Here is a 26,273-nt window from a genome sequence, read left to right on the forward strand (position 1 = left end):
TAAATAAATTGTGTTTTTAACCCCTTGTGAACAAAATCATACCTTATTTTACCCATAACTATAATGTCTTTCTATCTATACAGATACTAATAAAACTTTTTAGGCATATACACAATCCTTTTCTACTTAGAAGAGTAGACATGTTTCTCATGCATCCTAATATTACAGTGATAAACAACAATTCACAAACATCAAACCAGAAATATATAAACCACCTGTGTTCAGCATCATATATTACTTGATACATAGTTATACATTCTTTGTAAGTGTATATAGAAAAAGAGGGCAAAAAAAGTATATTGCCCTTTGTGAGAAAAAAAAATAAAAACATTTCCTTTTCTTTCCCTTTCTTCCCTTAAAAAAATAAGTAAATTGTGTTTTAACCTCTTGTGATCAGAATCATACCTTATTTTACCCATAGCTATAATGTCTTTCTATCTATACAAATACTAATAAAACTCTTGGACATATACACAATCTTTCTCTACTTAGAGGAATAGGCTTGTTTCTCATTCGTCCTAATATTACAGTGATAAGCAACAATTCACAAATATCAAACCAAAAATATATAAACCACCTGTGTTCAACATCATATATTACTTGATACATAGCTTTAGGCCTATACACAATCTTTTCTCTACTTAAAAGAGTAGCCTTGTTCCTTATTTGTCCTAATATTACAGTGATACACATCGTTGTGCGGGAAAAAAAAAAAATTTTGATCTCTTGAGCAAACATAGAGAGATCCAGAAAAAAAAATATATATATATTTTCTGCCCGGGGAAGAAAAAAAAAAAATAGATAGAAAAATCTTTGTTAAATGGCATCTTTAGACACACAAAAACAATTACAAAAACCATATAATGTAAAGAAGACTCTCAATAAGCCATCCCCTTCTTCGATTCATTATCCAAGAATGAAAGGGCTGCTTCTGGGGAGTCAAAAAGGAAAAAGACCAGGCCTGATTTTATCCTGAGTCTGGCTGGATACAGCAGGGAGAAAAACCTTTTTTCTGCCACTAGGCGAGAGCAGATAGGCGAAAATTGTTTCCTTTTCAACGAGACTTCAGAGGAAAAGTCCTGGAAGAGCAAGATCTTTGCTCCTTGATGGTGTAGGTTCTGTTGTTTCCTATAGGCTCTCAAGATCTCGCTTTTTCCTTGGAAGTTCAAGAATTTCGCCATAACTGGTCTTGGTCTCCTATCAGTTGTCGTTGATTGGTCTCTTTCTCTTCCCATTCTGTGCACTCTTTCAATTATGAATATGTTCTGCTCTGTATTTAAGCCCAATAGCTCAGGAATAGTCCGTTCCACAAACTTTTTTAAGTCCTGGGTTTTTATTGATTCTGGGATGCCAATCAGGCGTAGATTGTTCCGCCTGGCTCTGTTCTCCATCTCATCAATTTTGTTAGATAGTGATAGATTTTGTTTCATTACGGCCTCCATCTGAAGTTGTGCTTTAATCTGAGTATCTTCGCAGTTTGAAATCCGTTGTTCCATCTCTTTTATTCTCTCTGCCTGATTTTTTAACTCCTCCAGTATTGTATTTAATCTGGTATGAATCTCTTCCAATTTGGGCCCTATCAGGGCCGAGACCAGTGTTGCAATTTCCCCTGCATAAGAAGTGTCAGGGATCTTTTCTTCCCTAAGTGATTTATTTGGGGAGTTAATTGAATTGGCAGTCTTATTGCCTTTTTTATCTGTTTGTTTCATTTTTGGTGACATCTTCCCCTGGTTGAGATATTTCTCCATATATCTGCTGACTTAATTCAGGCTCTGACCTGCTAGCTCCCAGTTGTAATCAACACTCAGCAGGGTGTCATCTCACAGGTCTTTTTCATAATGAGTGCAGTTTACAACCAAATCACTTTGAAAGAGGAGGGCTTTGAAAAATAATGAAGAGATAAAAGAGAAACTTGTACCAGTCCCTGAGCACTCCAATCTTTATCAAATTCAACTTTTTGAGCAAGAAATTTTTAGGGAAGGTAGGGAGAGGAGGAGGGAGAAAAAAAAGTAAACCAAGAGCCAAGGAAAAAGTAAGCTGAGCTCCTATACTCTCTGGTTCAACACCCCTCTTACATATGAGGGACAAACAGGGAACAAAAACAGCAGCCGTCAGTAAAATACGTTCCTACCTTCCCTTGTTCCTTCCTTTCTCCTCCATTTACTCCGCTCTGTTCACCCGCAATTTTTCAGGGCCTCTCTCCTTACTCCTTTCTTTCTTTCAGGGGGACGAAGGCCTCCTCTAGGAAGGCAACTCTGTGGCTTCCCAAGTACACCCCCTCACACCTTCTGCACCCGGAACACACCTCAGGGTTAGTCGGTAGCCCAATAGATCCTGGGCCCCTAGACCCTTCTTGTGTCGCTGTGGGTAGTAGCTTATCTCAGCCTTGCCCTTGCCGTATCCTGCTGTGGAGGTGCCAGGCCAGGTGTAGCCCACAATTCGAGCCGCCTCCCCTCCTAGCACTCCTGGCAGAGAAACTTCCCAAGGGCGCTTCAAACCCCAAACTCGGCGCTGGACGCGGTTTCCTCTCCACCGCTAGCGTGTCCGTGCTTCTGCTTGGGCTCCCGCTGTGTTGCGCTATGTGCTGTCGTCACAGCGCACCTCCCCAATTTGCACAGAGTTTACATTGAGCCTATGTATGACCGTCAATATTATAATTAATATTTATTTGTAGATCATCACCAGATTCTGCAACCTTGTTAGGAGATAATACAATTTGAACTCCATTTTATGCAGTATGCAAAGCTTCTTATCTTTGGACACAGAGAAGACCTTTGACCATGTAAATTGCCAATTCCTTGAATCCACAGTAGCAATTTGGGCTTTGGCTCAAATTAAGCTTAATGGAGTCATAGTGATTCCCCTTGTCTAATGGAATGAGACAGTAATGTCCACTGAATCCCTTAATGTTCTGGTATACTAAATCAGTCAATAAGACTCAGGATTAATCATGATATAAGTTGAATAGATATAGATGTAAAATCATATAAGGGCTAGATTACGAGTGGAGTGGAATCATTTGCGCCTGAGCGATAAGGGGTATATTGCGAGATTTTGCACTCATCTGGCTTACACTAAAACTCATAATACCAATATCTAATAACAATTATTTGAAAAATATTGCACACAAAAGTTATAAGAGCTCAAAGATATGAGATCTCGAGTGTTAGAAAAAGAGGCAAGCAAAGGGCTTTTTGATACACATGCATACATATACATGTCAAAAGATAGATATGCATATACAGTATATATATAAATATATACTGTATATATATATATGTGTGTGTGTGTGTGTGTGTATGTGTGTGTTTGTGTACATATGTATTTATATATGTATTTACAGACATATATACACATATAAACACATAAATGCATATGCATATATATATATATATATATATATATATATATATATATAGACATAGGATGCATTGGAGCCCTTTGCCATTAAGTAGATGAAAACATGTAAAAGCATATTTATGTAATACTCATTTTTAATAAAGGACATGTAGCGCATCATGTCCGCCGCACATCGATAAATGTCGACAGCATACACTGTCGGCATTTATCATTGCACAAGCAGTTCTTGTGAACTGCTTGTGCAATGCCGCCCCCTGCAGATTTGCGGCCAATCGGCCACTAGCAGGGGGTGTCAATCAGCCTGATCGTATAGGATCGGACAGATTGAAGACCGCAGCCTCAGAGGCAGCGGACAAGTTATAGAGCAGCGGTCTTTAGACCGCTGCTTCATAACTACTGTCGCCAGAGAGCCTGAAGGCTCGTGCAGAAAGAGGGGCATCAAGCTCCATTCGGAGCTTGATAATTCGGCCCCCCATAGGCTTCATCCATGCTAAATACATTGAGCGTATGATCACCATTGATTGTCATTTACTCTTAAGGCATTAAAACATTTGGTAAAAATGATTTCCATGACATCCAGAATCCTAGATCAATATTTAGACATTTACCCTACTTACTTAAATTTCCAGTTCCCACTCCAAATGTTTGCAATGTGTATCTGGCCACCTTGTTATTTAATCAACTATTTGATTTAGGTTTATTTGAAATCCACTAAAATTTGAAACATAACTTAATGGTGGGATAAGTGACATCAATTTCTTATGGTAAAGGATTTGTGACTTATGGGAGAGGGTAAAACATGTTTTTCCTATAATGGTGTTCTGGTTACATAGTCCTATGGTTTCCTATCTCTGTTTCAGACTTTACAGGTTACCTGTTGTACTTTTACTATAGTATTGATATCTTACCAAGTGATTGTATGGCATTTGTATGTATTTCTTCTTCTGTTCTATGACATTTAAAAGGTCTTCATTTGAAATAACTTTCCAATTTACATCTGTTCTCCCCTATCTCTGGCGTATTCTCTAATATTTTACCTCTGCAGATATTTTATGTCACAAATTGAAATGTGGTTAAATTGATTAAAAATACAGTCCCGCAATGGATACAGATGGAGTTGCCTGGATGAAGATGCTTCTTCGCTGGAATGAAGATCTTTCGCCGGACTTCAACAACTGTGAGTACTGATTTTGGGGTTAGTGTTAGGTATTTTTTTTGTTTTTTTTGGGGTGGTTTTTTTTTTAGATTCAGGCTTTTTTTATTTTAATGGCCGAAAAAGAGCTGAATGCCCCTTTGAGGGCAGTAAAAGAGCTGAATGCCCTTTTAAGGGCAATACCCATACAAATGCCCTTTTCAGGGCAATGGGTAAATTAGGTTTTTTTCAGTTAGGTTTTTTTTTGTGGGTTTGGGGGGGTGGGGTTTGTAATGTTTGTGGGGGTTTGTTTTTATTTGTTTGCAAAAGAGCTGTTAACTTTAGGGCAATGCCCTACCAAAGGGGATGGTAAATGGAGCTGCTGAGGAGTCCTAAGGATGCTAGATAAGAACTATCCTGTGCCTCATTCCCCTAAATTCCTTAGCCAACTTTTTTGTGAATCATGTTAAACACATAGGTAAAGCTCATCAGGTGTAAGGCTGTGACCCATAACTATGTAGTACCTGTACGCAGAGTACTATTGGATAGCTCCTTGGCTGTGTAGTGAGTGCATGAGTCACTTACCTGGGCTGAAGCACCCCTCCACTGAAATTTTTGTAACTTTCTCCCTCACAGGTTGCTGATCCAGTAGAGGGCCCATCCAGTGCAAGTAACTGTACTGCAGAGGATACTGCGGATATACCTGTATCCCCTCAGGTGGAGGATAGAGAGCTGTCCCTGCCATGCCTGAGGGCAGTTATGGATGTTACATTACCCATTAGGGATCTGGAAAGCACATAACAGAGGTAATCGTCATCCCTATTTCACTCAGTCTTCTGAAATCTTCTAGGAGTGAAGTTGGCCAGGGGTACTGGGTCTCAACTTGGTCTAAACCAACAAATCATATGAAAAAAATAATAAACTCTTGATAGTAGAGCACCTCTGCAATCTAAAACCGCTCTCCTCAGAGGCCAATAACAAACTGAAAAGGGACAGGAGGTGGGAGGGGCTAAAGCTATGTGAGGGATATTGACCTCCTCCTGATAGGCTGGAATGTATCCCACATGTTATTAAGCTATGGACTCTCATCAGCTAAGAAGGAAGAGGCCCTTTAAGGGCCCTTGGTAGTTTATTATAGATTAGGGTTTTTTATTTTAGTTTTTTTTTTTGTTTTATTAAATGGGTTATTAGAATAGGAATAATTTTTATTATTTTGGATAATTTAGTTTGTTATTTTTTGTAATGGTAGTTTTTTTTGTTCGTAATTTTAGTGTTTATTATTTTTTGTAATTGTAGTAATTGTCGGCTAGATTACAAGTCTTGCGTTAGGCTTAAAAAGCAGCATTGGCCGGTCCCAATGCTGCTTTTTAATGCCCGCTGGTATTAAGAGTCTTGAAATGAAAGGCTCACCACCAGACTCGGAAATACCGCAAATCCACTTACATCAATTGCGTATCCTATATTTTCAAAGGGACAATGCGCTGGTATTATGTTACGAATCTGCCAAAAAGTGAGCGGTAGACCCTCTTCTGTCAAGACTGGTACCGCATTTAAAAGTCAGTAGTTAAGAGATTTACACTACAACGCCTTAGCTTAAAACTCTTAACTAAAGTGCTAAAAAGTACACTTACACCCATAAACAACCTATTAACCACTAAACCGAGGCCCCCCCCACATCGCAAACACTAAAATAATTTTTTTAACCCCTAATCTGCTGAACTAGACATCGCCGCCACTATAAAAAATATATTAACCCCTAAACCGCCCCACTCCCACATTGCAAACATTAGTTAAATATTATTAACCCCTAACCTGCCGTCCCTAACAGCGCCGCCACCTACCTACATTTATTAACCCTAATCTTCTGCCCCCAACGTCGCCGCCACTATAATAAAGTTATTAACCACTACACCTAAGCCTAAACCTAACCCCCCTAACTTAAATATAATTAAAAATAAATCTAAATAAAATTACTACAATTAACTAAATTATTCCTATTTAAAACTAAATACTTACCTATAAAATACATTGTAGCTATCTTAGGGTTTATTTTTATTTTACAGGCAACTTTGTAATAACTATTTAATAACTATTCTACCTAGTTAAAATAAATACAAACTTGACTGTAAAATAAAAATAAACCCTAAGCTAGCTACAATGTAACTATTAGTTATATTGTAGCTAGCTTAGGGTTTATTTTATAGGTAAGTATTTAGTTTTAAATAGGAATAATTTACGGCTAGATTTAGAGTTCTGCGGCCAAAGGGGTGCGTTAGCTACGCGTGTATTTTTCCCCTGCACCTTTTAAATACCGCTGGTATTTAGAGTTCACAGAAGGGCTGCGTTAAGCTTCAAAAAGGGAGAATAGAGCATAATTTACCACCACTGCAACTCTAAATACCAGCGGTGCTTACGGACGCGGCCAGCTTCAAAAACGTGCTCGTGCACGATTCCCCCATAGGAAACAATGGGGCAGTTTGAGCTGAAAAAAAACCTAACACCTGCAAAAATGCAGCGTTCATCTCCTAACGCAGCCCCATTGTTTCCTATGGGGAAACACTTCCTAAGTCTGCACCTAACACCCTAACATGTACCCCGAGTCTAAACACCCCTAACCTTACACTTATTAACCCCTAATCTGCCGCCCCCGCTATCGCTGACCCCTGCATATTAATTTTAACACCTAATCTGCCGCTCCGTACACCGCCGCAACCTACATTATAGCTATGTACCCCTAATCTGCTGCCCCTAACATCGCCGACACCTACATAATATTTATTACCCCTTAATCTGTCCCCCCCAACGTCGCCGCCACCTACCTACAATTATTAACCACTAATCTGCCGACCGGACCTCACCGCTACTATAATAAAGTTATTAAACCCTAATCCGCCTAACTCCCGCCTCAAAAACCCTATAATAAATAGTATTAACCCCTAATCTGCCCTCCCTAACATTGCCGACACCTAACTTCAAGTATTAAACCCTAATCTGCCGACCGGACCTCGCCGCTACTCTAATAAATGTATTAACCCCTAAAGCTAAGTCTAACCCTAACACTAACACCCCCCTAAGTTAAATATAATTTTATTCTAACTAAATAAATTAAATCTTATTAAATAAATTATTCCTATCTAAAGCTAAATACTTACCTGTAAAATAAATCCTAATATAGCTATAATATAAATAATAATTACATTGTAGCTTTAGGATTAATATTTATTTTACAGGCAACTTTGTATTTATTTTAACCAGGTACAATATCTTTTAAATAGTTAATAACTATTTAATAGTTACCTAGTTAAAATAAATACAAAATTACCTGTAAGATAAATACTAACCTAAGTTACAATTAAACCTAACGCTACACTATCATTAAATAAATTAAATACAATTATCTACAAATAAATACAAATAAATACACTAACTAAAGTACAAAAAATAAAAAAAGAACTAAGTTACAAAAAATAAAAAAATAATTTACAAACATTATAAAAAGATTACAACAATTTTAAGTTAATTACACCTACTCTAAGCCCCCTAATAAAATAACAAAGCCCCCCAAAATAAAAAAAATGCCCTACCCTATTCTACATTTAAAAGATACCAGCTCTATTACCTTACCAGCCCTTAAAAGGGCCTTTTGCGGGGCATGCCCCAAAGAATTCTGCTCTTTTGCCTGTAAAATAAAAATACAACCCCCCCAACATTAAAACCCACCACCCACATACCCCTACTCTAACCCACCCAAACCCCCCTTAAAAAAAACTAAAACTACCCCCCTGAAGATCTTCCTACCTTGAGTCGTCTTCACTCAGCTGAGCCAAATTCTTCATCCAAGCGGGGGCTGAAGAGGTTATTTAAAAATAAGCAAAATTATACATTAAAAAAAAAAAAAAAACTTTATGGACTTTATAAATAGCTCATCTACAAAACATTTATGCAAAGAAAAAATGAGTGTATAATGGCCCTTTAAATATAATTTAAATAAATGTAAATTAAATTACTACAATTAACTAACGCCTAGATTTAGAGTTCTGCGTTAGCCGTCAAAACCAGCGTTAGGGGGTCCTAACGCTGGTTTTTATCGCCCGCTGGTATTTAGAGTCAGTCAGGAAAGGGTCTAACGCTCACTTTCCAGCCGTGACTTTTCCATACCACAGATCCCCCTACGCCAATTGCGTAGCCTATCTTTTCAATGGGATCTTCCTAACGCCGGTATTTAGAGTCTTGGCTGAAGTGAGCGTTAGAAATCTAACGACAAGACTCCAGCCGCAGAGAAAAGCCAGGAGTTAAGAGCTTTCTGGGCTAACGCCGGTTCATAAAGCTCTTAACTACTGTGCTCTAAAGTACACTAACACCCATAAACTACCTATGTACCCCTAAACCGAGGCCCCCCCACATCGCCGCCACTCTAATAAATGTTTTTAACCCCTAATCTGCCGACCGCACACCGCCGCCACCTACCTGATTTTCAGACTCCTAACCAAGCCCCAAAATTTTATTTGAATACCGTCAGCTACCTTCTCCAGCTTGCTCCTGTTTGTGTAAAGGGTCTTTTCATATGCAAAAGAAGGGGGAGGGGGGGAATGTCTTATTTCCCACTTGCAGTGGGCTTTCCAACTGCCTTTTCAACAGAGCTAAACTGAAAGCTTCTAAATACGTTTTTAAACCATTTTATACTGGATTTTTATATCAGTATCTGTGCATCTTATTCTTTATAGTAGTGTCTATTACATGCAGTTATATGAAAATGAGTGTATACTGTCCCTTTAAGTTATGGAGGTTAGGGTTAGGGTTAGACTTAGGTTTAGGGGTTAATAACTTTATTATAGTGGTGGCGACGTTGTGGGCAGCAGATTAGGGGTTAATAAATGTAGTTAGGTTGCGGCGACATTGGGGGCGGCAGATTAGGGGTTAATAAATATAATTTAGGGTTCGGCGATGTTGGGGGCAGCAGATTAGGGGTTCATAAGTATAATGTAGGTGGCTGCGTTGTCCGGAGCGGCAGATTAGGGGTGAATAATATAATGCAGGTGTCGGCGATGTCGGGGGCGTCAGATTAGGGGTTAATAAGTGTAAGATTAAGGGTGTTTAGACTCGGGGTTCATGTTAGGGTGTTAGGTGTAGACATAAATGTATTTTCCCCATAGGAATCAATGGGGCTGCGTTAGGAGCTAAACGCTGCTTTTTTGCAGGTGTTAGTTTTTTTTTCAGCCGGCTCTCCCCCATCGATTCCTATGGGGAAATCGTGCACGAGCACGTTTTACCAGCTCACCGCTAACGTAAGCAGCGCTGGTATTGAGGTGAGATGTGGAGCAAAATTTTGCTCTTCGCTCACTTTTTTGCGGCTAACGCCGGGTTTGTAAAAACCCGTAATACCAGCGCTGTCTGTAAGTGAGCGGTGAGCATAAACTGCTCGTTAGCACTGCACCCCTGTTAACACAAAACTCGTAATCTAGGTGTGTATTTTTTAGTAATGTTAGGTTTGTGTTTTTTGTAATAATGTTAGGTTTTTTATTTTTAGTAATGTTAGGTTTTATTAGTTTAATCTTAGGTTTTATTTTTATTTCACAGGTAAGTTTGTATTTATTTTTAGTAGGTAGTTAGTAACTAGTTATATTGTAGCTAGCTTAGGTTTTATTTTAATTTCACAGGTAAGTTTGTGTTTATTTTTAAATAGGTAGTTAGTTAATAATTGTAACTTTAATTTAGGTCTATTTTAATTATGTTAAAGTTAGGCGGTGTTAGGTTTAGGGGTTAATGGTTTAATTTAGGCTGTTGTGATGTGGGGGCTGGCGGTTTAGGGGTAATTGGTTTAGCTAGTGTTGGCGATGTTTGGGAATGGCGGTTTAGGGGTTAATAGGTTTATTTAGTGTTTCAGTTAGTGTCGGCTATGTCGGGGAACTGCGGTTTAGGGGGTAATAGTTTTAGTTAGTGTTGGCGATGTTTGGGAACTGTGGTTTAGGGGTTAATAGGTTTAGTTAGTGTCGACGATGTTGGGGAACCGTGGTTTAGGGGTTAATATGTTTAGTTAGTGTTGACGATGTCGGGGAACTGCGGTTTAGGGGTTAATAGGTTTAGTTAGTGTCGGCGATGTCAGGAAACAGCAGTTTAGGGGTTAATAGCTTTATCTAGTGATTTAGTTGGTATCGGCGATGTCGGGGAATGGCGGTCTAGAGGTTAATAGCTTTATTTATTGATTTAGTTAGTGTCGACAATGTCGGGGAGCTGCAGATTAGATTAGAACAATGAAAAATTCTGAATATGAATAATGGATCCGAAAATTCGGAAACTATTTAATTCATTTTTGGAATTTTTCGGGATTTTAGTTATGATGCTGATTCGGAAATTTGGATGCATTCAAATCTCCAAATCGGCCAAAATTTGTCCGAAAATGAAATTCGGACGAAACGAAACCTTTAAGGTCAATTGCCTCATTAAAGATATCAAAATTTTTTATTATTCCTTTATAAGGGCTAGATTACAAGTGGAGCGCTAAATTATCGCGCACCTGCAAACAGGCAAATTTTTCCGTTTACGGGCGTGCGATTATTAATCAGCCTTTACAAGTGGCTGGTTATTGCTACCGCAAGCTTGCAGTAACAATTAGTGCTTATAGAATTAACCAGAGATCAAATCTCTAGTTAATTTTATAAATGTGCCTCAAATGGCCCCAAAATACAGTGCAGCATATTTTATTAAAAAGAAAGATAACAGCATCTTTATTTTCTAATAAAATGATTGCACTAGGCAGTATTTTGGGAGTGGGGTGTTAGAAAAAAACGGCACTGAAGAGTGCCTTTACATTCCGGTATATGGGAACTGTGTGTTCCCTGTAAATATATATGCTTATATTTATATATACACATAAATATATGTGGAGGTGGAGGGATGGCCCTACATTTCAGCAAATGAGCACAGGAGGGGAGAGGGAGAGAAGGGCCCTACACTAATGTTCTTGAATGTAGGGGGAAAGTGGGTCCTCACACTACAATAATGATAAAGTTATAGAATATTACTGGCAGCTATTTGGGAAAGATCAGGGATGTGGGAGGGTGAGGAGGGATCCCTACACTGATGAAAATAATAAAAAGTAACAATAATGTATAAATAAAAAAAGCCTGGCTGCCAGTACCTAATATGGTAGGTGTCAATAGGATGGGGAGGGCTGTTCGGGAGGGATCAGGGAGGTAAAAGGTTTTAAGTGGGAGGATAATCCCTGCACTACAAAGTATTTTAACCTTAAAAACAAACTGATTAACACTTTCACTGCTAAGAATTTCAGGGTTGTGGTGCTTTTATGATTCAGATAGGGCATGCACTTTTAAACAACTTTCCAATTTACTTTTATCATCAAGTTTGATTTGTTCTCTTGGTATTTTTTGTTGAAAGCTAAAGCTAGCTAGACTCATATGCTAATTTCTAAGCCCTTGAAAGCCACCTTTTATCTCAGTGCATTTTGACAGTTTTTCACAGCTAGACAGCGCACGTTCATTTGTTCATTTGTGCCATATAGATAACATTGTGCTCACTCCCCTGGAGTTATTTATGAGTCAGCACTGATTGCCCTCTTGTCTCAGTTCTTTTGACAGATTTGCATATTTACATATTTATAGAAACATATTTTTTCAAGTAGACTGTCCCTTTATTATTTTTAGAAACTTTTTTTACTTTTTTTTAATTTTTAATTTTACAGTCATATCTTAATTCTGTGAATAAATAGCTAGTTGAAACTGTCATCCACTGAAAGCTCTTTTTTGTGCCAATATATATATATATATATATATATATATATATATATATATATATATATATATATATATATATATTTGTAGGTATTAAAAAGGCTGTATTTCTGTTTAAATGGAATGATAGCAAAAATTCTAAACATTCTTTGGTACTTTGGGCAAGTTTTTTTCTGAAATTCCTGGTAGCGAAGAGGTTAAGATTAATGTATTACAACACATACAGAACTAACCACAATTTACAAAGAGGCTTGTAGCTTGTGTTATGTTTGAACAGTTTATAGGTAGAACATTAGATAATCCTAACGACTGAGTTAAAAAAGTTTTTTAATTAGAAAAAGAGAAATGCAGAGTTTTAACTTCTCACTCAAACATAAAAACACAGGACAAATTGCCTCAATGCCAATTTCAAACAAAAATTCTCTATTTCCTCCCAAAAAAACATTTCACGCTATTGTTAAAGAGTGCAGCATTTAGGTCTATTAAATGAAGAGTACTTGGTGAGGTGGAGGAACTCCACAGGTGGTACAAACATTTTTCTAGTTGCTTTTAAGTTTTAAATTCCCTTCAATAGATAACTGAAAGCTGCAGATTTCTTGAATTTGAAATAAGAACTTAAGTTATGAAATTGTGTATATATAAGATAGATAGAGATATATAAAATCCATGGGGGTAAAACAAATTCAATCTATAGAGACACTTTTTCCCTTTTCTCTGATTGAATTTGGTTATTCTTCTTCCAAAAATAATTTGTATCGAGGTAAAACAATCTAAATCACTAGAGACATTTTTCTGCTGATTGAATTTGGTTCTTTTACTTCCACTTCAAACTATCAATGTAACTGTGTTCTATTGGTGTTCCTTAGGCAAGTCACAATATCCATTGTTCTGCGCTTCTCCTTTTATTCATCATTGTGTGGCACTGGAGTGATAGGAATGTGGAATTAAACATCCTATTGTGAAGGTAAGATGTCCAGTTTTATTCTATCACTTGCCACAGTTAGAAAGGGAACAATCCGTTTTCCCTGATAGAAGGGAACAGTCAGTAAGAGGTTTGAGATGAGTGTAAGGATACAATTTGCCTTAAGAGTGCCTGAGGATCAAGACAACCTGACTTTGCACAGAATGAGTCTGTCAGCTGGCATCTTGCAGTAATTGCTTCCCATGGCAGGACCTTACCAGCCAAGAGGGGACTGCACTCGTCAACCTAAAAATCAATTTCAACAGCAGTTGAATGATAATTGTTTTTTAAGGTTTAGGGAACTTGTTGCCAAGTGTAAAAACGAAATAACTTGTAATTGCATGATTGGCCCTCATTAACCAAGTATGTGGTCATTTACAAGAAGATTATAGTAAAAAAGAAATTAATTATTAGAATTTGGAATACATTCTTTTTTGAATATTTTATCTTTTAGATAATGTTTCCTTTTCTTTACAAAATGAGTGAATATTTCTTGTCACTGCAACTAATCAACTAAAAAACATCTCTGTATAATTACACACAAAATGACACAAATGGCAATTTAAATACACCTATGTTTTCTAAATTACTATATAGACAACATGTTTGTTCATGCATTAAGACCCACAATTAGTCTTAAATTCTAAGTCAGAATACTGTGATAAAATTATATCTTGAAATAAAAAAAATACTTCTACACAATTACAATCATTAGAAAGAACATATACAAATCCCCAAATACAGAATTCTAAAATACAGAATTATACCGAAATCCAGACGTTCTCATTAATATTTTTTTAATTAGTAAAAATTACCATTTTTTCCAACCATTGTCACAATCTTCTCTGTCTACATCTTTGGTTTAGTTTTTGTGTATTCAAAATTGTTAAGAATGATATAAATCTACCTTTAGGTTGCATGTATAAGCTGTGTTATAACAAGTAAATATTGCATAAATAACCTACGATATTGTTCATTACAATTGGTTCTATTTTACACATGCAAATATATAAGAATTCTTAAATCCAAACTATTCCGAAAACCAAACCTTTCTGGTCCCAGGCAGTGTGAATAAGGGTTTGGTACCTGTAATACAAAATAAAAAATTGAAATTGAGGGCAAATTGTGCACATAGCATACATTAAAGCTTGCGGTAGCAATTAGCACTTATAAAATTAACCAGAGATAAGTTAATTTGATAAATGTCCACCAAATGCCCTCAAATACAGTGGTGTGTATTTTATTAAAAAATAAAAATTGTAGCATTTTTCTATTTGAATAAAATAACTGCACTAGGTAGTTGGCAGGAGTGGAGTATTAGAAAAAATCCAGCACTGAAAAATGACTTTACATTGTGGTTTATGGGAACTGTGTGTTCTCAGTAAATATATATATATATATATATATATATATATATATATATATATATATATATATATATATATATATATATATATATATATATATATAAAACGAAAGAGACAAGCACTCCAGACTCCAGTCCAACTGCCCGGGGTGCAACAGAAAAGTACATATCAAATAACAGAGAGTGCACTCACCGGGACTTTATCACAAAATGTATTTTCCACTTTGATATATATATACAGGTAGCCCTCAGTTTACGCCGGGGTAAGGTTCCAGAAGGAATGGTTGTAAATTGAAACCGTTGTAAATTGAAACCCAGTTTATAATGTAAGTCAATGGGAAGTGAGGGAGTTAGGTTCCAGGCCCATCTCAAAATTGGCATAAGTAACACCTAATACAATATTTTTAAAGCTTTGAAATGAAGACTTTAAATGCTAAACAGCATTATAAACCTAATAAAATAATCAGACAACACAGAATATATAATTAAACTAAGATAAATTAACAAAAACATTTGCTAAACAGCATTATAAATCTAATACAATAATCACACAACACAGACTTTACTTGCATTTTTCTGCAAACAGTTCTTTCTATGCATTCCAATCTGGATTGATTTATAGACAGGAAGATCTTGTTCATTTGCAAGCTGCTCGATAGATCAGGTCTGGTTAAACTGATTAATTTCAGCTTGCTTGGCTTGCATATCTTTGCTGCAACACAAGCGGACAGCTCCACCTACTGGCTATTTTAATCAATGCACTGCTTCTCAATGCTTTTCAAAAGCAGTCACATGACTGAAAAAAAAGGTTGCTATTCTGAAACGGTGCAAATTGAACCGTTGTAAACCGAGGGCCACCTGTATATAAATATACAGTATATAGATGCTTATATACATATATATTTAGTTAATATGTGTATTATGTGGAAGCTTGCATTGCCGGTAATAATTAGTATAGCGCAAATATCGCTTTAAAAAAAAAATATTTAGCGAACCACTTGTAACCTGCCCCTTATTGTTTTAATTAATATCTACATGTGCATTAAAAGAGTATCATTAAAGACACTAATTTTATTGTAAAATGGAACAAAATGCATATTTAGGCCTAGATTAGGCAGGATTGAACATGCAGTCATAGTTTTTTGAGGGGCAATACATTTTAAGAAATAGTTTGTATGATGTCTTATTAAATGACTTGGGTTGCTAAGCAACATATTGTGAAGAAAGTAACCAATTCATTTTAAACACACAAAATTACTGAAATCTGTTAGGAAAATCTGCTCATTGAGAGTCCATTTGAAGCATTTGAATTGCTTGGGTTAAAGAGTCAACCAGTGTGCAATAAGGGGTAATCATATTGGTTGCCAGAATAAATATTCTTAAAGGGACATAAAACCCCAACATTTTTCATTCATGATTCAGATAGCGAATACAATTTTAACCAACTTTCCAATTTACTTCTATCATTTAATTTGCTTCCTTCTCTTGTTATCCTTTGCTGAAAGGTTTATCTAGGAAAGCTCAGTAGCAACAGAGAACCTAGGTTCTAGCTGTTGATTGGTGGCTGCATATATATATATATATATATATATATATATATATATAGACAAAAAAGGGTGTATGTGCACTCTCACCAACGTTCCACAGCTCTCAGGGTGCTATGCAGTAATTGTAGAAATGTAGAAAAGAAAAAGAATGATTTTAATACAGTTTGTGACGTTTCGGGACAGCAACAGTCAGAGGAAGGGACTGTTGCTGTCCCGAAACGTCACAAACTGTATTAAAATCATTTTGCCACATTTTGAGGAAAACTCAGTGAGTGTTTTTTTTCTACATATATATATATATATATATATATATATATATATATATCGATTGTGATTGGCTCATAAATGTGTTCAGTTAGGAACCATTAGTGCATTGCTGCTCCTTCAACAAATGATACCAAGAAAATGAAACAAATTAGATAATAGAAGTAAATTAGAAAGTTGGTTAAAATGTTATTCTCTATCTGAATCACAAAAGAAAATGTTGGGGTTTCATGTCTCTTTACGTGCTTATAAATGATAATTTAAATGAGCGCCAGATAGCTTCTGTCATCAATATTGTTGGCAAGTCCCACCTGCATCAGCTTACACAGCTTTGTATTTGGATTATGTTAGTGCATGACTACATTGTGTCCACTCCTCTTGAAGAGGCAGGATTAGACTTGGGGTAGCCTTGCACATTATGCTGTACTATAAAGCCACGCTGTGTTTGCCAAAATTAGGTAAGAGTCTATAGACTTAGCTATTGAAGGAGACAACATGTGCCAGGAAAGACACCTCTATAGTTAATAGGCATATGATTCTCAAGTCTGACAAATTGGATGGTGAGCTAGTTGTCTTTGCTACAAAGTGCTACAAAGTGTTTTAAAGGGACAGTCTACACAAAAATTGTTATTGCTTAAAATGATAGATAATGCCTTACTACCCATTCCCCAGCTTTGCACAACAGTAGACTGCTAGTTCATGTGGGCCATATAGATAACATTGTGTTCACGCCCGTGGAGTTATTTAAGAGTTAGCACAGCACAATACTAAATGCACATAAATAGATAATAAATACAAAGTCATGTGATCAGGGGCTGTCATAAGATGCTTAGATACAAGGTAATCACAGAGGTAAAAAGTATATTAAGATAACTCTATCTTTTAAAACAATAACAATTCTAGTGTGTTTTTTTTTGCCAAAGCTTGAAAAAAGTGACTTATAACTTGGCTGCCACCTGCAATTAATTAAACTATTATTCTTTGAAATGCACGTTTAAATTAATTATTTGTCATTATGTAAAGCAGTAGAGTTGCTTTGAGCCCACATGAATTTTATAATATTTTATATTTTTTCTTTAGTCAATCAGGGTAACACTATTCTTAGTAGTAAAATTATCAGCTACCTCCAAATCCTATTTTTTGTACACAGAGAAAGTTCATATTTTCAAAACCAGCACATGCACTGGACAATGGGTACAATTTTTAGAATTGCTAGCAATGCAAAGATTATACATTTGCTTTTACATCAAAAACTTCACAATTTCTGAAATTAAATAATCTTCAAAATGAAGTGAAATTTAGGGGTATTCTTTTTTTAATCTGTATTTTCTGTTGCCTACAGAATTCTCTACACAGTTAAGACAGAAACATATTGATAATTTAATGTATGCACCATTCTATTACCTTAAGATCAATTTAATTAGTTAAAATGAAGCTTATTCACATTCTTTTCACATATGGTGAATGGAAGCAACAACTTAGTAAGTGCACCAACTGAGTTTTTGGCATAAATGCAAAATTGCATAAGGTTATGTAATAGTAACAGTAGCCTTATTCTGAAACAAATCTACACTAGTGAATACCTCAGCCTCTGACTTACTGATCTAAACAAATGTAAAATAAATAAATAAAGTTACAACATCAAGTAAGTGACCATCATCTTGTTGGGCTTATGTTGTGTATAATAGTATTTTTAAGATGTAAATTAATATGTGCCATGATTATTACAACAATTTCAGATATAAATTAGATTTAGGGTATGTTAAAGGGACATTATAGTAACACAAATTACATGCTCTAATTTTTAGAGACCCTGCAACTCTATATGTTTAAGTACCACAAAGGGTGTTAAACAGATAGTTAAAGTACCTATTAGCAGCGGTAGTCACATGACCTCACTGCGTGATTGCTGCTGTTGATTGGCTTTGTGTAGAATATCTGATTGTTTTGTTATAGAAAAGCAGTCTTGCTGGATAGAATGAGAGATCTCTCGGAAACCTTGCAGACAGAACGAGGGTTTGATCGTAGGATTTCAGGTTTTCCAAGACTGTGAATGGAATTTTTCACCTACACTTCTGCCAAGCATGTGGAATTCATTAAGACTCTAATGACCTTGTGAGCAATATCGTCTCACAGTCATATCTCACTTTTTCAAAGCTGAAAAAGTTATTTTGAGCGGTCTTATAGAGTTTTTTGGTCCTGCTTTAATTCATTTATTTTGTCAGGCTTTGAAAGAGTATTTGTAATGCCCATATACTTGACAGTAAAACTTGTTCTATGCAGCGAGTAGTAAACAATTATGGTAAAGACAAGACTCTATTGATTTTAATGGAGCTGAAGTTGTAGGGCGCGATCCGATATAGATTGTAGTTTGCGGCGCAAGCGAGGGAACTCCCGCCGCCCGCAGTTTCAGCTCGCAACTCGAGCTATCCTACATACGGTGCCGTCAGAGGCTAAAGTGCCGTAAGTCTGACAAACCAGCGATGTCCAGAAATCTGCGTAAGTACAAATTTCTGGAGTCGCCAGTGATTTACGGCACTTTATAAACTGCCGGCGCCTACAAAACCTGTCTAAAATTATTAAATCTCCCGTACTGTCTAACATGCCTCCCTAGCACAGCCCGACATGTCTAACCCTCTATCCGCTATCCCCCCTCACTATCCTAACAATAAAAAATGTTTAACCCCTAAACCTCCGCTCCCGGACCCCGCCGCCAGCTATATTAAATCTATAATCCCCTAAAGTGAGCCCCTACCCCGCCGCCATCTATCTTACCTACCCACTAAAGTGAGCCCCTACCACGCCGCCATCTCTCTTACCTACCCACTAAAGTAAGCCCCTACCCCACCGCCATCTATCTTACCTACCCCCTAAAGTGAGCCCCCTACTTCGCCGCCATCTATCTTACCTACCCACTAAAGTAAGCCCCTACCCCGCCGCCATCTATCTTACCTACCCACTAAAGTAAGCCCCTACCCCGCCACCATCTATCTTACCTACCCCCTAAAGTGAGCCCCTTACACCGTCGCCATCTATATTAACCCCTAATTTAATCCCCCTACACCGCCGCCAGCTATATTAACTATATTAACCCTAATTATATTAGGGTTAATATAGTTAATATAGTTATTATATTATATATATTAACTATATTAACCCTAATTATATTAGGGTTAATATAGTTAATATCATTATTATATTATATATATATATATATATATATATATATATATTAAGTATAATAAACCTATCTAACTCTAACATCCCTAACTAAATTCTTATTAAAATAGATCTAATTAATATTGATATTATTAATTAAATTATTCCTATTTAAATCTAAATACTTACCTATAAAATAAACCCTAAGATAGCTACAATGTAATTAATAATTATATTGTATCTATTTTAGGGTTTATATTTATTTTACAGGTAACTTGGCATTTATTTTAACTAGGTAGAATAGCTATTAAATAGTTAATAACTATTTAATAGCTACCTAATTAAAATACACCTACACTATCAATAAATTAAATAAACTACAAATATCTAAACTAAAATACAATTAAATAAACTAAACTAAATTACAAAAAAAAAAACACTAAATTACAAAAAATAAAAAAAATATTAGATTTTTCTACCTTAATTCCGATTGGCTGATAGAATTCTATCAGCCAATCGGAATTCGACGGACACCATCTTGGATGACGTCATTTAAAGGTACCTCATTCCACGTTCAGTCGTCGTGCCGGATGGATGCTCCGAGGCGGAGGAGGGAAGAAAGAAGATTGAAGATGCTGCTTTGCTTGAAGACATCGCCGGATGGAAGAAGACTTCACTGCCGCTTGATTGAAGACATCACCCGGATGGAAGAAGACTTCACTGCCGCTTGATTGAAGACATCGCCCGGATGGAAGAAGACTTCACTGCCGCTTGATTGGACATCGCCCGGATCGGATGAAGAGTTCGGCCCGGCTGGGTGAAGACAAGGTAGGGAGATCTTCAGGGGGGTAGTGTTAGGTTTTTTTAAGGGGGGTTTGGGTGGGTTTAGAATAGGGGTATGTGGGTGGTGGGTTGTAGTGTGGGGGGGTATTGTATATTTATTTCAATGCAAAAGAGCAGAATTCTTTGGGGCATGCCCCGCAAAAGGCCCTTTTAAGGGCTGGTAAGGTAAAAGAGCTTTGAACTTTTTAAATTTAGAATAGGGTAGGGAATTTTTTTTTTATTTTGGGGGGCTTTATTATTTTATTAGGGGTCTTAGAATAGGTCTAATTAGCTTAAAAATCTTGTAATATTTTTTTATTTTTTGTAATTTAGTGTTTGTTTTTTGTAATTTAGTTTAGTTTATTTAATTGTATTTTAGTTTAGATATTTGTAGTTTATTTAATTTATTGATAGTGTAGGTGTATTTGTAACTTAGGTTAGGATTTTTTTTACAGGTAAATTGGTAATTATTTTAACTAGGTAGCTATTAAATAGTTAACTATTTAATAGCTATTCTACCTAGTTAAAATAAATGCCAAGTTACCTGTAAAATAAATATAAACCCTAAAATAGATACAATATAATTATTAATTACATTGTAGCTATCATAGGGTTTATTTTATAGGTAAGTATTTAGATTTAAATAGGAATAATTTAATTAATAATATTAATATTAATTAGATCTATTTTAATAAGAATTTAGTTAGGGATGTTAGAGTTAGATATAATATAATATAATAACTATATTAACTATATTAACCCTAATATAATTAGAGTTAATATAGTTATTATAGCTGGCGGCGGTGTAGGGGGATTAGATTAGGGGTTAATATTTTTAAAATAGATGGCGGCGGGGTAGGGGCTCACTTTAGGGGGTAGTTAAGATAGATGGCGGCGGGGTAGGGGGCTCACTTTAGGGGGTAGGTAAGATAGATGGCAGCGGGGTAGGGGGCTCAATTTAGGGGGTAGGTAAGATAGATGGCGGCGGGGTAGGGGGCTCACTTTAGGGAGTAGGTAAGATAGATGGCGGCGGTGTAAGGGACTCACTTTAGGGGGTATGTAATGTAGCTTGCGACGGTGTAGGGGGATCACATTAGGGGGTTATACTTTTAATGTAGGTGGCGGCGGGGTCCGTGTGCGGTGGTTTAGGAGTTAAATACTTTATTAGGGATTGCGGCGGGGGATCGCGGTTGACAGGTAGATAGACATTGCGCATGTGTTAGGTGTTAGGTTTTATTTAGCAGGTAGATTAGGGAGTTACGGGGCTCCAATACTCAGCGTAAGGCTTACTACGGCTGCATTTTGTGGCGAGGTGAAAATGGAGTAAGATTTCTCCATTTTCGCCACGTAAGTCCTTACGCTGTATATTGGATACCAAACTGCACTGGTTTGGTATACCTGCCTATGGCCCAAAAAACTACGGGCGACGGCAGAAATATACGAGCGTAACTTCTAGGTTACGCCATATATAGGATACCAAACCAGCGCAAATTTCAGCATCGCCGGCTTTTGCGGGCGACGCTGCATATCGGATCGGGCCCGTAATTCACAGCTGTGATGAGGAATCAGGTACAAATCTTAGTAAGTTATGTAAATTTCATATGGAATGTTGTGTTGACTAATTTTTTTCTGTGATTTATTATTTTCATAAACTGGACACTTTTTTTGAATATATGCTAATAACTGGAAAAAAAATACATATTCATGTGTGCTGGTTTTACACAGTGGAGTGCAAATATCGCTCAAAGCGATATTTAGGACTCTATTTGTAATCTGACCCATTATGGTTAATATTGAAATCTTTACCTGACAAGTTATTATCACTCTGTCCAAAAATGTTTTTATTTTTGCTACTTTTGTAATTGCTTTTGGCTAGATTATGAATTGTGCGTTAGTTTTAAAAAGCAGCGTTAAGAGGTCCAAACGCTGCTTTTTAACGCCCGCTGGTAATACGAGTCTTGCAGGTACAGGTGTACCGCTCACTTTTTTGGCCAGACTTGGAAATACCGCAAATCCACTTATGTAAATTGCTTATCCATTTTTTTTCGATGGGACTTGCATAGCGCTGGTATTACGAGTCTGACAAAAAGTGAGCGGTAGACCCTCTCCTGTCAAGACTGGTACCGCATTTTAAAGTCAGTAGTTAAGAGTTTTACACTACAACACCGTAGCATAAAACTCTTAACTAAAGTGCTAAAAAGTACACTAACACCCAAAACTACCTATTAACCCCTAAACCGAGGCCCTCCCGCATTGCAAACACTAAAATAAAATTTTTAACCCCTAATCTGCCGAACCGGACATCGCCGCCACTATAATAAACATATTAACCCCTAAACCGCCACACTCCCACCTCGCAAACATTAGTTAAATATTATTAACCCCTAATCTGCCGTCCCTAACATCGCCAACAACTACCTACATTTATTAACCCCTAATCTGCCACCCCCAACATCGCCGCCACTATACTAAAGTTATTAACCCCTAAATCTAAGTCTAACCCTAACCCTAACACCCCCTAACTTAAATATAATTTAAATAAATCTAAATAAATATTACTATCATTAACTAAATTATTCCTATTTAAAACTAAATACTTACCTATAAAATAAACCCTAAGCTAGCTACAATATAACTAATAGTTACATTGTATCTATCTTAGGTTTTATTTTTATTTTACAGGCAAGTTTGTATTTATTTTAACTAGGTAGACTAGTTACTAAATAGTTCTTAACTATTTAATAACTACCTAGATAAAATAAATACAGAGTTACCTGTAAAATAAAACCTAACCTAAGTTACAATTACACCTAACACTACACTATAATTAAATTCCATAAATTAAATACAATTAAAGAAAATTATCTAAAGTACAAAAAAACCCCACTAAATTACAGAAAATAATAAACAAATTACAAGATTTTTAAACTAATTACAGCTAATCGAATCCCCCTAACAAAATAAAAAAGCCCCCCCCCCAAAATTAAAAAAGCCCTACCCTATACTAAATTCCAAAAAGTCCTTTTGAGGGCCTTTTGCGGGGCATTGCCCCAAAGTAATCAGCTCTTTTACCTGTAAAAAAAATTACAAATCCCCCCAACATTAAAACCCACCACCCACACAACCAACCCTACTCTAAAACCCACCCAATACCCCTTTAAAAAAAACTAACACTAACCCCTTGAAGATCACCTTACCGGGAGAAGTCTTCATCCAACCGGGCCGAAGTCCTCAACGAAGCCGGGAGAAGTCTTCATCCAAGCCAGGCGAAGTGGTCTTCCAGACGGGCAGAAGTCTTCATCCAGACGGCATCTTCTATCTTCATCCTTCCGATGTGAAGCGGGTCCATCTTCAAGACATCCGACGCGGAGCATCCTCTTCATCCGACGGCTAAGACTGAATGAAGGTTCCTTTAAATTACGTCATGCAAGATAGCGTCCCTTCAATTCCGATTGGCTGATAGAATTCTATCAGCCAATCGGAATTAGGGTATCTATCAGCCAATAGGATTGAGCTGGCATTCTATTGGCTGTTCCAATCAGCCAATAGAATGCCAGCTCAATCCTATTGGCTGATGCAATCTTTTTGATGCAATCTTTTTTCTACCTTTTTTCTAACTTAATTCCGATTGGCTGATAGAATTATATCAGGCAATCGGAATTGAAGGGACGCCATCTTGGATGACGTAATTTAAAGGAACCTTCATTCAGTCTTAGCCGTCGGATGAAGAGGATGCTCCGCGTCGGATATCTTGAAGATGGACCAGCTCCACGTCGGAAGGATGAAGATAGAAGATGCCGTCTGGATGAAGACTTCTGCCCGTCTGGAGGACCACTTCGCCCAGCTTGGATGAAGACTTCTCCCGGCTTTGTTGAGGACTTCGGCTCGGTTTCAATGAAGACTTCTCCCAGTAAGGTGATCTTCAAGGGGTTAGTGTTAGGTTTTTTTAAGGGGGTATTGGGTGGGTTTTAGAGTAGGGTTGGTTGTGTGGGTGGTGGGTGTTAATGTTGGGGGGGATTTGTTACTGTGTCCACTGTGTCTGTGTGAGGAAACAGAGTGGTCAGCTCTGAGAAACGTGTAGCATATTTTACTGATGATTTTTACTTGTTTATTGATTTATTTTTACATAAAGTGCATTTTTATACTTCTGAAGTCTCCTATCTTCTCTATTGAGCGTCATAACACCTTGAACAAATCTTTGCCAGAGCGATATGTGCGCTGGGCCACTGTAATATACCCAGCTTGTTACATTAGCACTACAGTGTGCTTTTTACTGTGTGAGTATCTCTCTGAAGGGATAAGTTGGTGGGTACACACTTTTCTAACTAATCTTCACTAGGAGTCACCCTCTGCATATCCTTCTAATATATGTGCAGCCACCAATCAGCAGCTAGTTCCCCCTCCTAAATGCGCTTTTTAACAAAGGAAACTAAAAGAACAAAACAAATTAAATAATAGAAGTAAATTGGAAAGTTATTTAAAATTGCATGCTCTATTTAAATTATGAAAGAAAAATGTGGTTTTCATGTCCCTTTAATGAATATCAACTTGTTTCCTTCACCATTCCCTTGATTTTGTTGAAATTGTATTTGACAACAATTGCAGCTTACCTTTGCCTGAACAGACACTAAACCCAAAAAATGTATTTCACGATTCAGGTAGAGAATACAATTTTAAGCAATATTCCCATTTACTTATATTACCTAATTTGCTTCATTCTTTAGATATCTTTTGTTAAAGAAATAGCAATGCACATGGGTGAGCCAATCACACAAGGCATGTGTGTGCAGCCACCAATCAGCAGCTACTGAGCCTATCAAGATATGCTTTTCAGCATAGGATATCAAGAGAATGAAGCAAATTATATAATGGAAATGAATTAGAAAGTTGTTTAAAATGACATGCCCTTTATAAATTATGAAAGAAAAAATTTGGGTTCCATGGCCCTTTAAGTTTCTAATTTCCTTCTTCCTTGATATTATTGGACTACACTTCTTTTCTAATAAATGGGTGTAGAAATGTTAAATAATATAATTTGGAGGATGCAGAAAGCTAAGAATTATAACTTTTAAATAGTGGATTGCAATTGTTTTAGGGGACTGTATTAAAGGGACATGAAATGCCCAGAAAAGTCTTTCAAGATCCAGAATAACCCTCTAAAGAAGAAGGAACAGAACCTCCAAAAAGGAAGCCCTGGACGGCACCTATGCAGGGGAAGGGCATTTGACCCCTGTATAGGTGTGACAGAGTCGTTGTAAAGGGGGGTGGTTAAGAGGTAGTGGGGAGGGGCCAGAGGTGGCAAGGATAAAAGGGGTGGTCCCTGGAAAGAGCGCCAAAACTTTTGGAGCAGAGGGTAAGTGTGGAAGAAAGCTCCCGCCCTCCCTCCCTGTAATGAGGAGATCATTGTCGCAGCTTTGGCGGAGTGCTTGCTGTATGGAATAGCATGTATATGGATACCTCCGGTGTTAAGGAGAGGAGTAGAGGAAATGGTAGCTGGTAAATGGAGATGCTATGGGGGCAAGCACTGGCTGGGGGTATTTAATGTTCAGTTATTTATGGTTATATATTTATGGTTATATGTTAATGGTTTAAATAAAAAGCTGCGGCCTTTGTAACCCATATTCCATGTTGTGTCATTATTGAAGGAAGTACCTATTAGAGGGGTCACAAGTAAGGAAATTTTATGCTATCTTAGGCATTATTGATTTTTCTATTTATTTATCTACCCACTTGTTTATGAACTGTTGTTGGGATTCTGCATACTGACTTCACCCCATTCTGGATTAAGAAGTAGAGAAGCAAGATATCAAGTTACACCAATATTGATATACATTTGATATCATATGCTGTACACATACCTCATGCTTATCTGAGATTTTAAAATGTGAGTGAATTAGTATACACTGCACGATTG

This window comes from Bombina bombina, chromosome 3 (genome assembly GCF_027579735.1).
Source record: "Bombina bombina isolate aBomBom1 chromosome 3, aBomBom1.pri, whole genome shotgun sequence".
Taxonomy (NCBI): Eukaryota; Metazoa; Chordata; class Amphibia; order Anura; family Bombinatoridae; genus Bombina; species Bombina bombina.